Source organism: Capsicum annuum, chromosome 9 (assembly GCF_002878395.1).
Source record: "Capsicum annuum cultivar UCD-10X-F1 chromosome 9, UCD10Xv1.1, whole genome shotgun sequence".
Taxonomy (NCBI): Eukaryota; Viridiplantae; Streptophyta; class Magnoliopsida; order Solanales; family Solanaceae; genus Capsicum; species Capsicum annuum.
In genome coordinates, this window is record NC_061119.1 from 46,689,211 (window position 1) to 46,699,280 (window position 10,070).

A 10,070-nucleotide genomic window follows, 5' to 3' on the forward strand; every position below is an offset into this window, starting at 1 on the left:
GCGGTGTGGGCTACCATTGTAGGACATTATCTGATTGCAGGTGACGTGCCCTTGGTGTATATTTTGTATGCTTTATTTACCACTTTGCTTGGTCGGCCTATGATACTTACTGAGTACAAGTGGATCGTACTCACACCTACTGCACCCTTTTAGTGCAGGTCCTATCTCGAGTGCGCCTCAGCTTACTTGATTCGGGCGTTGTTGGAGTTTCCAAGGTAGCGGTTGGGCATTCATGCGTCTGAAGTTCACCTCTATCTTTCTACACTACTTATGTCTTTATTAGTATTCGGAAATAGTTATTATTTCTTTGTGATTATTTTTTTGATGTATTTGACTCTTGGATTGTATTAGTAGTTCTTACACTATTGACACCTAGTTTTAAGCATGATTGGTATTCTGGATAAGTTCTTTCCATATTATTATGATTATTTATATGGTTCGGCTTCATTCTAAAAGTCTTACCATAGGGTATTTCTATTTTTTTCTCTATTCGTATTAGTTTGGGTGATAGGCTTATTTGTCAAGGTACAATGCGACAAGTGCCATCATGACCCTCATTTTTGGGTTGTGACAAATTGGTATCATAGCAGTCAGGTTTCATTGGTCTCAACGGTGTAAGAACGGGATGACTAATAGATTCTCGCAGATCGATATGTAGATGTCCATATCTATCTTCGAGAGGCTAACAGATGTCTTTAGGAATCTTTCCTTATTTTATTCCTTATCGTGCTAATTTATTCATACCCTGTATTCTGAGTTGTGTTTCACTCTTTCTACGTGAATGAAGTTACTTATACCTCTTATCAGTTGAGAGATGCAGCGAGAGATTATTAGATATCATTTGTTGGTTGTAGGCTTGTTAATACTCCTGAGTTGTCATGGGTTCAATTTGTTGATGCCTTTCTGAAGAGATTTGTACCTTTTAGTTTGAGAGATCGTATGTGGGATGAGTTTGATCATATGGAGCAGGGCTCCATGATAGTTTTTAAGTATAAGGCATGCTTCCACGCCCTATCCAGATATGAGCTTAAGAAGATTCAAAAGTTTGTGAAAGGTTTGGTTATCTTCTTTCAGTTGGATACATCTTAGATGGCTGTGTTTGAGGTTTCTTTTCAGAGTATTGTGGATCATGTTAAGGTGACAGAGGATATTATTAGTGTATCTCAGGGAGGCGCCAAGAGGGTGTATTATTTTGGTGAGTTTAGGAGTCAAACCTCTCGAGACAGAGATTTTAGAGGTTCTTATAGATACCATAGCAGGCCAGTGCAGGCAGGATTACAGAGTTAAGGTGGTGGACCTTCTAATTCAGTAGTAGAGGGTGGATATTTGGGCCTAGTTGTATCTTTTTCTATTGAGACTGGTCGTAGAGGTTGCTATGTATGTGATGAGATTGGCAATGTGGCCAGGGACTGTCTTCGCCGAGTGATTCAAGCTACTCCTATTTTAGTAGAGGAAGGTAGGGGTTTTACCAAATGTGCAAAAGGTAGAGGTAGTAAAGGTCATGTTGGTGGTCGTGGGGCTATCCAAGCAGCTGGTGGTCGTGGTCAGTGTTACGCTATACCAGTCAGACCAGAGGCAGAGGTTTCTGATGTTGCTAATACAGGTATTATTCCTGTTTGTTTTAGGCCTACATTTGTATTATTTGATCTCAGATCGACTTTCTCTTATGTATCTGTATATTTTGCTTTGAGTTTTGATTCTGTTAGTGAGCCTCTTGCCATGCCTATTTGTGTATCTACCCTGGTAGGTAATTCTTTAGTGGTGGATCGGGTGTATCGATCTTGTGTTGTGACTTTTACCAGGCGTGAGACTTTGGTAGGCTTGCTTGTGTTAGATATGGTTGATTTTGATGTTATTTTTGGGTATGGATTAGTTGGCTCCTTATCTTGTTGTCTTAGATTGTTTTGATAAGACTGTGACTTTAGCTTTAGTTGGTGTGACAAGGATAGCTTGGAAAGGGTACACTTAATTCAGGTCCTAAAAGGATTATATCTTATGTTCAAGATTGTAAATTTGTTAAAAATAGATGTTTATCTTAGTTGGCTTATATTCGCGACACAAGTGTTGTTTTACTCCTTCCTTGGATTTTGTCCGTGTTGTCCGTAAGTTTATAGAGGTGTTCCCTATGGGCTTGCCTAGTATGCCTTCAGATTAAGATATTGATTTCAGTATTGATGTTGAACCAGGCCAAACCCATTTCTATTTTTCCTTATAGGATGGCCCTAGTATAGTTGAAGAAACTAAAGGACCAGTTGTAGGAGTTGTTGGATAAGGGATTTATTCGACGTAGTGTTTCACCTTGGGGTGTGCCTGTCTTGTTTGTGCAAAAAAAAGGATGGGTCTATGCGGATATGTATTTATTATCGACAGTTGAACAAGGTGACGGTTAAGAATAAGTATCCTCTTTAACGCATTGATGATTTATTTGATCAGCTTCAGTGTGCTGCGATGTTTTTGAAGATTAAATTATAGTTCGGTTATCACCAGTTGAGGATTAGGGCTTTGGATATTCTGAAAATAACTTTTTAGACTCAATATGGTCATTATGAGTTCTTGGTCATGTCTTTTGGGTTGATCAATTCCTCTGCAGTGTTCGTGGAGTTGATAAACTAAGATCTCATCTCCTTTATGATCGTATTTATAGATTATATCTTGGTTTATTCCAAGAGTGAGGCTGAGAAAGAGGAGCATTTGTGGATTGTGTTTTAGAGATTAAGGGATGAGAAGTTATATGCTAAGTTCTCTAAATGGGAGTTTTGGTTAGAGTCTATTTCTTTCTTTGGTCATGTGGTGACTTAGGAAGGTATTATGAATGATCCAATTAAGGTTGCAGTAGTTCGTGATTGGGCTGGACCTACTTCGCCTACTGAGATTCTGAGTTTTGTTGGCTTGGCCGGGTATTATTAGTGTTTTGTTGAGGGTTTCTCTTCCATTGCAGCTCTATCGATCAAGTAGACTCTGAAGAAGATTTTTTTCAGTGGTCCAATGCTTGTGAGGCGAGCTTTTAAAAGCTCAAGGACTTGTTGACTTCAGCTCCTATATTGGCTTTGCCCAAGGAGAGCGTTGGCTTTATTGTCTATTGTTATGCTTTAGGTGTTGGGTTAAGTATTATGTTGATGCAGGAGGGCAAGGTAATTGCGTATGCATCTCATTAGTTGAATCCTCATGAGAGGAATTATCCTATCAATGATTTGGAGCTGTGTGCAGTTGTGTTTGCATGAAGTTGTAGAGGCACTACTTGTATGGAATCAATTATGAGATCTTCTCCGATCATCATAGCCTTCAGTACTTCTTTATCAGCAAGATCTTCTTATCAGGCAGTGCCGTTGGCTTGAGTTACTTAAGCATTATGACTTGACTATTCTCTTCCATCAGGGCAAGGCTAACGTGGTGGCGGATTACTTGGGCCGAAAGTCGACTAGCATGGGTAGCTTGGTGCATTTTTTGATTTAAGAGAGGCCATTGGCCTTAGAGGTTCAGTCTTTGGCTAACCAGATAGTTAGGCTTGATACGTCGACACCAGGGCGTGTTTTGGCATTTATGGAGGCTAGATTATCTTTTATAGAGTAGATTCGAGCTCATCAGTTTGATGATGTTGGGTTGAGGTTGATTCGAGATAAGGTATAGAGTGGGGAGGCTAAGAAAACCTCACATTATTCGAATGGAGTTTTAACTATTAAGGGATGAGTTGTGTGCCGAGAGTGGTGATCGTATTAGGTTGATCTTAGGAAGGCCCACTGTTTCAGATAATCTATCTATCAAGGTGTGACTAAGATGTATCGTGATTTGAGGCAACACTACTGGCGGGGTGGTATGAGGCGAGATATAACGGATTTTGTGGCTTGTTGCCTATGTTATCAGCAGGTGAAGGCCGAGGATTTGAGACCTGGTGGTTTGCTCTAGAGGTTACCCATTCCTGAGTGGAAGTGGGAATGCATCACAATGGACTTTGTGACTGGTTTGCCTCGTACATTTCATGGTTCCGATAGTGATTGGGTCATCGTGGACTGATTGACTAAGTCAGCTTATTTTATTCTAGTTCGGGTCTCATTCAGTGCTGAGAGGTTAGCCCCTATTGTCATTCATGAGATTGTGCATCTTTATGGGGTGCCGGCGTCCATTATTTTAGATCGAGGTTTTGTGTTCACATTTCACAATTGGAAGACCTTTCAGGATGAGTTAGGTACTCGGGTTGATCTTAGCACAGTGTTTTACCCCCAGACTGATGGCCATCCAGAATGGACTATACAAGTTTTTGAGCATATGCTTAGGGCATGCGTGATGGATTTTGGTGGCCAGTGGGAGCAGTATTTGGTTTTAGCAGAGTTTGCATATAATAATAGCTACCATTCCAGTATTGATATACCTCCTTTTGAGGCATTGTATGGTAGGCGTTGTCGCTCTCTGGTAGGTTGGTTCACTGTTTTAGAGGTGAGACCTCGAGGTACGGACTTGCTTCGTGAGTCTTTGGATAGGGTTTGGGTCATTCAGGATAGACTTAGAGCGGCTCAGAGTAGGCAGAAGTGTTAGGCAGAAGTCATTCAGGATACACTTAGTGTTGGTGATCGTGTTTTCCTTCGAGTTTCACCCATGAAGGGTATGATGAGGTTTGGGAAGAGAGGCAAGCTTAGCCCCAGGTATATTGGTCCATTTGAGATTCTTCAGACTGTTGGTGATGTGGCTTATGAGTTGGCTTTGCCCCTTGATCTATCAGCTGTTCATCCAGTTTTTCATGTTTATATGTTTCATCACTGTATTCCTGATGAGTCTCATATCATTTATTGGGATTCGATTCGGTTAGATGAGCGGTTGTCCTTTCTTGAGGAACCGATTTCCATTTTGGCTAGGGATGTTAGGCGATTGCACTCTAGAGTGATCCTTGTGGTTCAGGTCCAGTGGCAACTTTGACCTGTAGATGTGGCTACTTGGGAGATTGAGTCTGATATACATAGTTCTTATCGCCAACTTTTCATTGATTCAGGTATTTCCTTGCCTTAGTTGGAGGACGAACTAGATTTTTAGTGGTGGATGATGTAACGAGCTAAAAATTTGATGAAATATGTGAAATTTATGATTTTGTATTATTTGACTATTCTGCCCCCTCCCCGCGGTTTCATTATAGTATTTATGGGGTGTGAGATTGATTGACATAATTTTTGATGTATTTTGGTAACATTTATGCAATATTGTGGTTTTTGATGACGTTAAGAGTCTTATTTGGCCTTTTATGGATATCTTTTGATCCGTACGAGGGATGGCCAAACGGACTATGCCAGCAACTCCGAAATATCGATTTTAGGCTAGGTAGACATTGGATTCGGGTCCTGGTGCACCCGAGCTCATTTCGACCTGTTGGTCGGAAAGTTGGGTGTGGGATCCACTTTTGGTCGAAATGACCTCGTATGGAAAATATGACTTCACTAGAAGATACGGAATATCGATTTTAGTGTGTTAGCATGTTTGCTATGATTTTACGGCTTTTAAATCTCATTTCGACCCTCGGTTTGGAAAATTGTGATTTCGGGTTTCGGGGGTCAATTTTGTGAAAACGATTATTTCTGGAAAATATGGTAGCGCCATCGCATCTGAAACTTTGAATTTAGTGTGGTTTCATAGTTCGTTTACATAAATCGGACTCCAAACAAATCTCAGGCACCCCGTTGAAGTCTATTTGGACTTAGAAAAATAAAAGGACTGCACAGTTATTGCAGAAAAATCTGCAATATATAGCAAATTTCTTTCACCCTTTTTGGCCCATTTTTTTCATCTTGCCTCTTGAGAGTTAAACTCTAAATATTTTGGAAGCTTAAAAGTGAAGTTTGTGGGAGCTCGGGAAACTAGATTAACACCTATTTCTTGATTATATTATGGAATTAAGGTAAGAATTTACCCTTTTCTTAGTAATTTCTTCATTAATTTCTCAAAAACTCTAAAATCTTAGGGCATGATTTTAAACCCAAATTTCATTCATTTTCACTTGAATCATACATTTATCTTATAATTACTAGTTTTTCATCAATTTAGCCTTCAAAACAACTCTGATTCTGGATTTTAACCCGAATTTAAAATATTTTACCCGGTAAAGCTCAAAAATGGTTTTTCTTCGATTTGAACCTCGTACTTGACTCAATTTAACTTGAGGTGTTAGCTGTACGTTCCAAAAAATATGGGGAGCATGTTTTTGAAGTGAAGTTCTGATTTGCCCTTGTTTTTCGGAAACCCATTTTGGGGGTCCGTTTTGACCCCGAACTAAAAGTAGTCAATATGGATGTTGTTGGTTTTGTTTTGATGCGTAGATTTCATATTTGATGTTTCTAGTGAAGTTCAGATTGTTCATAAAAGGTAGGGTTGCGAGTTTATGTATAGCAGACCGATTTCTGCTTTCGAAGTAGGTTATGACTTAACTCTTCAGACTGAGATGGGTAGTAAATTATGGTACAAAATGCATGTTAAGGTTGGGAACTACTCATGAAAAATGACTATCTATGTGTTGTGACTGTGTGGGGGCCTATATGTGATGTAATTATTGAAATTGAAATATTATGCCGTGTGAGGTTCTATGTGATATTGATAACCTTGAATGCATATGAATAACTGTATTGTATTATTTATTGTGGTACCATTGGTGTACTATAATTTTATTCATACTTTATTGGCATATGAGACGTTGAAATTCATGGATGAAACGAAAATACCGAGTGTATATTGGTTCATATGGTTCTGGAAATGTATCATTGTGGTTGGTTGTGGAAATATATCATGTGGTTGGTTGTGGAAATACTTATTGTGATTGGATGTGATCTTTGCGTCTTCATATCTTACTCATTCATGAAACATTAGTACCACTGTGGCAACATCTGAGAAACACTAGCAATACCTTTTTAAAAATATTGTAACACCTTATAAAACCCTTTCTGAGGAATGTGTCAGAAAGGAGATATGAGATATGTGGATTGTATATGGGTCGACAAACCTCCCATGGGTCCTATGTTGGGAAGTTTTAGCTCCGTACGTTTTACGAGGATTGTGCGATGATCCCAGAGGTTGTGCGACAACCTCGTGCATCATCATCATCATCATCATATACATTGCACTTACTTTATTGTGTTAATGTTGTGTTTAGCCTTATTGACTTGTCATCTATATGATTGTCATACTCATGCCTGCTGCGGCCTTTTGGTGTAGGTCCTAGCTCGAGTGCGCCTCAGCTTACTTGATTCGGGCGATTGTTGGATCTTCCAAGGTAGCGGTTGGACATTCATGCGTCCGAAGTTTACCTGTATCTTTCTATACTAGTAATGTCTTTATTAGTATTCGGAGGCATTTATTATTTCTTTGTGGTTATTTTCTTGATTTATTCGAATCTTGGATTGTATTAGTAGTTCTTACACTATTGACACCTGGTTTTGGGCATGATTTGTATTCTGGATTAGTTCTTTCCGCATTATTATGATTATTTATATGGTTCGGCTTCATTCTAGAAGCCTTACCTTGGGGTATTTCTGTCTTTTTCTCTATTCATATCAGTTTGGGTGATAGACTTACATGTCAAGGTACGCCGCGACAAGTACCATCATTACCCTAAGTTTTGTGTCATGACTGGGAGTCACCCTTTCCGATGAAGAGCGCAAAAGAGTTGTTTTCTCTTTCAGATCAACCAAAGCACCTAAACCTGATGGGATTCATCCTCTCTTGTACTAGAAATATTTTGATCGTCTTGGCCAATTTATTTTTATAGTCATAACCCGATTTTGATGAGTCATGATGGTACCTACTTTAACCCATAGTAGATAGGCCAAATTATAGCCTGAAACGATATATAATAAGCTAGTTGGTAAAAAGTAAGACAATTACCAAGATTATGCAAGTAATTAGAGTACATACAATAAAATATAAGAAGAAAGCAAAACTAAAGATAAATAAAGAAAAGAGTAAAAGTATCCCATGACCTAGTAAGGTCGGTGCAAGAGCTTCTATAAAAGGAATTAGAGTACTAACATTATCAAATATACAATAGTCTTGAACAGAAAGTCCATCTAAAAATAAAAGAAGGAGAGAAAGTCAACTCTATCTCCGAAAGCTCATCCTATCTTTGAACTCCGACCAATGCTAGTATATGGTGACAGCTAGTACTCGAATCTGCATCAGAAAAGATGCAGAAGTGTAGTATGAGTGCTAAATAATTGGCACTTAGTAGGTGTAATACTTCGTACTTTTCCTAGCTAATTCAATCTTAAGAATGTTTAGAATTATATTCTAAATTGAATGATGGTCTTTCCATGAGGAATTTTCAAGGTTATCACTTTTTGTCATGTGGGAAATTCAATAAGCTTTACATCGATATAAGATTCATCCAAATCTGATAATCAGGTCAGAAGTTACGGCTATTTCAAGTTCCCGTCGTAAAACAGCACCATATTAGTCAGTGGCGCATCGCGCCACAAGTGGTGATGGCATTTGGCAAATTCTAGTAGGGGTCCACGATTATGGCAAATCGCGCCAGGCCCCAAATTTAGAATTGTCCTTTTCCAGTGTCTTAGCGCGATTTCCTCCACATTGCGCCAAAGTTCCAGGTCACAAAAGAAGGGGTAATGCAATGGATCCACATCGCTCCATCCCTCAATTTCCCATTTGTCAAAATCCAGTGACATGACGCAATAGCGCTGCGTCGCGCTAGGGGTCAATTCGGGAACTTTTTACTAAATTTACAAGACACGTCCAGGGTTAAAAGGGTCAATTTTCTACCCCTATATAAGCCTTTTAACACGTGATTCAACCACTTTTCACCCAAAATACACTCTCTTCTCTCAAGTTTCTCTCAAGAACAAGCTAGGGTTTCTATTTGAGATTCGAATTCAAGAAGGTTTCACCGTCAATCCTTACGAAATCACGAACTAATGTATGCATAGTGTTAATTTATGGACTCCTTTCGTCCATGAAGCCCAAGAATCCCTTTTCTAAATTCAAGTTTATGTATTTTATTATGAATTTCATGATTGGGTTGCTCTTGTTCATGTGGATAATAAAAAATTGAGTTATACTCCTTGTTGGGTGATAAATTCTATGTGGGTTAAATTATTATAGATATAGATTCATGCAAACCTATGACTAAACCCTTGAATGATAAAATTAGAATTGAACCATGATGTTTAATTATTGTACAATGATATTTACATTTAGGAAGCCTTCATTATATTTTATTAAATGCCTAGATGAAGGAAAAATGCCTAACTAGCATGATACCATGAAATCCCTATGTATGTACAAGTTATGCCTATCACATTCTTCGATAAAATACTTTTATAAATGTATCATGGATTATGATGTTAGTTATATATACAAGTAAGTTATGCTTGGTCAGTTTTCTTTCATTGAGTCCTGGGGGTACTCGTACCCGAAACATTAGCTGTGTGCCTAGAGCCATGCCATGTTTTTATCATACTATCAGCCAAGCTATGAAACTTAGACTTCAGACAGTCTTATGACTCATGAAATCTCCATGATCTCATGAACTCAGTCAGTTGTCAGATATCAGTAGTATTTTGTCAGTCAACGAAATTCAGTAACTCAGTCCATGTTCAGTTTAGTAAATCATGTTCAATGTCTATTCAGATGGGAGTAGAAATTAGCACCGAGCGAACCCAAGGATGGGAACTCACCTGTTATATGAGGGTGTGATTCTTAGAAGTAATCCTTGCGTTCCAGAACTATGTAGCTAACATAGGCTGAGACATCATAGCTTGCTATATAAGGGTAGATTAGGTTGCTTAGCCTGCTATATGAGGGTTCCCACCGTTCTCACTAGATTTACCTGTTATATTAGGGTCACTCACATATTGTCCTTACCAATGGCACGGTATTGACACCCTTCTAATTAGGGCATAGATTGAACCCCAATTCAGCTATAATGCATCATTTGGGGCATGTCGGTTATATGAATACCTCCTACAGTCTCAATATCAATTTTCGTAAAAAAAATTAGATAGTTCTTCAGAATTCAGGACTGGCAGATACAGTCGACTCAGATACAGAACTGAACTCAGATAGTTCCATCAGATTCAGGACTATCA